Raw genomic sequence first — 4,667 nt, 5'->3', positions numbered from 1 at the left:
TTCATGCAATGTCATAAATACATGTATACATATATTTAAAATTGTTATTATTAAAATATTATACCGTAATAGAAAGAAAAAGTTTCTTAATATACTAGATTATTTTACTCATGGCTTTTGTCAGTTTGTCATAATCTGCAACATAAAAAAGGAATAAATTACTACGTATTTTTATTTTTGGATAGATTGACATCGTACTATTTATCCAAACAGATATCAAGATGGAATAAACTATAATAAAATGTGTGCATATGCGATAAGGAAAATGTAAAGAATTCTTCTGACATTTTGCGTAAAGAATAGAATAATTGCTCGATGGACGACAATTTAGAAAGTATTGTTATGTAGATCTTTATTCAGCGACAATTTTGCGTAAAGTTCTCCATATATTTTATCAAATAATGTATCAATGCGTGAAGAGCATGAAGGTCAGACTGATAAGCATGTATACCTCTTGTGTTTAATAAAAAATGAGTCCAAGTATGCATTGTATTGATATAGCGAGCATATTATCGGCCATTGGTATCAGTTACAGTCATTACCTCGACCCGATGGCAAACGAACAATGGAAGAAAGATATCGCATACGCGATGACGCCGTACAAATTGATGGTCTGGCCCCTCGGCGTTTGGCCGCTGCAAGTTTATAATTTTTATTCGCTATTGCATAGTGCCTTGGGCATCTGTGGAACGGTACGCATCTCTTGAGTTTGAACGCAATGATCAGTGACGCGCGATCGTTCGGGGACAATGTAGAAAAGTTTCTACGTTAATCCAACAACATACATCATAAAACTACTTAACCCTTACTGCAATAACGTCGATCACCAATTTCGAGTTTAAAAGTGCCCCGTGCTAAACAGATCGACTTGTTTTAAAATTAATTATAAGCTTTATCAGATAGGCCCGGAACGAAAAGTATTAAAATTAAAGTGACATACAAATACTTGATATTTCTGTTTAAATATAATAATTAATCGACCATTTAAATTATTATATATATTTATGAAAAAATTAAATATTTTACGTACAACATTTATAGTTTATTAATATCAGCTGACCACCGCAGTATTCATATACATAAGAAACAATGAAATCAGCTGTGCAGTAAAAATCAATATTACCTGATTTGTAAAATCAATAACAGATGACAGATCAGTATGCGTGTATGTGTAGTTACGGATCTGAGCGCGCGAGCTCTACGCGATATCATTGGCAAACTTTGATCGCTTATAACTCAAGAACTATTGCAGCCTCAAAATTTTTGTATTCGAATTTTTGACTATTTTAGTTCTAGAATACACTATTAAAGTATTGTATGGAGGTTGTGTGACACCCTGTATATATACAGAGTGTCCGACAAGTAAGTGACCAAACGAAAGATGGGGATAGATTAGATCAAACTAAGTCGAAAAGTCCTGAACCATTTGTTTTTATAACGCTTAATAAAGGAGTTATTATTGAGTAAAGTCTGGCCAATTAGCGTCGACCTTTAGCACGTGAGCCGCGCGCCTGGTAGTATGCGGCGGCGCACACTTGACGGCGTGCGGCTCACCAACGTGCGGCTCACCGACCTTTCGTTTGGTCATTTACTTGTCGGACACCCTGTATATATATAAATATATGAATCTGTATTTTACGGAGCTATATTGACAGAAATGATGATAATGTCTTCTGTCAACCCTTATATTACTGAATCTAAAAAATATAATTATTGGAGTATATAGTCCTTTTGACAGAAAAATAATTTGTATTTTTACACATATAAAGATGTATGTATGTAAAAACACACATAACAAATAACAAAAGTCCAAAAAAGTATATATATGTAATACATTGCCTGTCACATATTATTCATACATATTTTTATACACAATCTTCAGAACCATAGAAAGCTTGTCGCAAATTGGACGACTATTAAGAGCGAAGGAAGATGCAAAATTGAAACACAGAAGACATCATCGATAATATTAGGTTATGTTAATTAAATTTGGTTCTGATAAATCTTATAAGTTGTTATTCACCATATATAAAAATTTCTTTTATTTTAATTTAAAACATTAGATCTAGTTGCTATCGCTTTCCGATAGTTCTGCCTCTTTTTTGACCTTTCGTGCTGCACATTTTACCTTTCTTGTTTTACCTAAACCTTTTTTTGATTTTCTAAATATCTCTATAGCATGTAATTTTCTTTCTAATGCACATTCTCTATCCTTTTCTCGTTGTGGTATATATTCCTTAGTATATTTTTTTTTGTCAATGGATTTAAGAGGTTTATTGGTGGTAGCATTTACTTTTGGAAGCGATTTAGTCTCGTGAATCGATATTTCAAAATCGACTACATCTTCTTCTTCGTTCAACTTTAGGACGGCATTGCTTATTTTATTTCTTTTAGATCGAGATTTGCCATCTACATTTTCTTCATCCATATCGACGTTATTTAATTTGCATAGAGCTTTCTGCACTCTCTTACTCAAGGTTGGCTCGATAGATCGCGGTGATATTTTCGTTTTAAAGTACATGTCCAACAATCTTTGATTCCTGCTTTCCTCCATTCTCCTCAATACCGGTATGATTGTGTCATCAAACTTGCCTTTCGTCCATCCAAATNAAATGCATTTTAATTTTCTCGAGAGAATCTATAATATTTCTATAAATGCAAGATTGATTTTATGACAAATACTATTTCAAATTACAAACCCTCACAAATTGAACTGCTTTTATGCACTTGGTTAGTTAACTTGATTTCATATTTAGTTTTAATTTTTTATTTTTTATGAAAATTATTTTTCAAGGGAAAATATTTTTAAAAGTTTTTTTTTATGGATAAATATTAAACTTTTTGTTGCGTACAATAAATGGGATTTCTTTATATACTTGGCGTATTTACCGCCGTACATAGTATTCATACACATAAGAAACAATAAAATCAGCTGTGCAATAAAAATCAATATTACCTGATTTGTAAAATCAATAACAGATGACAGATCAGTATGCGTGTATGTGTAGTTACGGATCTGAGCGCGCGAGCTCTACGCGATATCATTGGCAAACTTTGATCGCTTATAACTCAAGAACTATTGCAGCCTCAAAATTTTTGTATTCGAATTTTTGACTATTTTAGTTCTAGAATACACTATTAAAGTATTGTATGGAGGTTGTGTGACACCCTGTATATATACAGAGTGTCCGACAAGTAAGTGACCAAACGAAAGATGGGGATAGATTAGATCAAACTAAGTCGAAAAGTCCTGAACCATTTGTTTTTATAACGCTTAATAAAGGAGTTATTATTGAGTAAAGTCTGGCCAATTAGCGTCGACCTTTAGCACGTGAGCCGCGCGCCTGGTAGTATGCGGCGGCGCACACTTGACGGCGTGCGGCTCACCAACGTGCGGCTCACCGACCTTTCGTTTGGTCATTTACTTGTCGGACACCCTGTATATATATAAATATATGAATCTGTATTTTACGGAGCTATATTGACAGAAATGATGATAATGTCTTCTGTCAACCCTTATATTACTGAATCTAAAAAATATAATTATTGGAGTATATAGTCCTTTTGACAGAAAAATAATTTGTATTTTTACACATATAAAGATGTATGTATGTAAAAACACACATAACAAATAACAAAAGTCCAAAAAAGTATATATATGTAATACATTGCCTGTCACATATTATTCATACATATTTTTATACACAATCTTCAGAACCATAGAAAGCTTGTCGCAAATTGGACGACTATTAAGAGCGAAGGAAGATGCAAAATTGAAACACAGAAGACATCATCGATAATATTAGGTTATGTTAATTAAATTTGGTTCTGATAAATCTTATAAGTTGTTATTCACCATATATAAAAATTTCTTTTATTTTAATTTAAAACATTAGATCTAGTTGCTATCGCTTTCCGATAGTTCTGCCTCTTTTTTGACCTTTCGTGCTGCACATTTTACCTTTCTTGTTTTACCTAAACCTTTTTTTGATTTTCTAAATATCTCTATAGCATGTAATTTTCTTTCTAATGCACATTCTCTATCCTTTTCTCGTTGTGGTATATATTCCTTAGTATATTTTTTTTTGTCAATGGATTTAAGAGGTTTATTGGTGGTAGCATTTACTTTTGGAAGCGATTTAGTCTCGTGAATCGATATTTCAAAATCGACTACATCTTCTTCTTCGTTCAACTTTAGGACGGCATTGCTTATTTTATTTCTTTTAGATCGAGATTTGCCATCTACATTTTCTTCATCCATATCGACGTTATTTAATTTGCATAGAGCTTTCTGCACTCTCTTACTCAAGGTTGGCTCGATAGATCGCGGTGATATTTTCGTTTTAAAGTACATGTCCAACAATCTTTGATTCCTGCTTTCCTCCATTCTCCTCAATACCGGTATGATTGTGTCATCAAACTTGCCTTTCGTCCATCCAAATTTCTGCCTGGTGTAATCACAAAGAAGCACAACGTTCGGTTTACCCCAAGTAAAAGTTTCTTTTGATTCATCGACCGTAGGGAAAAGATACGCTTGGACGACTGCTTGACTCGGAAAATCTGAAATTAGTTACACTATTTACTCTTTCTCTCTATCACTAGTAAGTGATATAGAGACTATTCGTCGTTATCTAATCATGTTTTGCAGATGATCACCACTTACCTCT

At 33.2% G+C, this 4,667-nt stretch overlaps 1 pseudogene; it reads left to right on the top strand.

Moving 5' to 3' along the window:
* Positions 1-212: 212 nt before the first annotated feature.
* Positions 213-4,667, top strand: part of LOC115241098 — an 11,107-nt pseudogene continuing 6,652 nt past the window's right edge.

The sequence above is a fragment of the Formica exsecta genome, unplaced genomic scaffold (genome assembly GCF_003651465.1).
Source record: "Formica exsecta isolate Colony F162 unplaced genomic scaffold, ASM365146v1 scaffold468, whole genome shotgun sequence".
NCBI lineage: Eukaryota > Metazoa > Arthropoda > Insecta > Hymenoptera > Formicidae > Formica > Formica exsecta.
The sequence above is the reverse complement of the archived record's forward strand: the minus strand, read 5'-3'. Positions and strand labels throughout refer to the sequence as shown.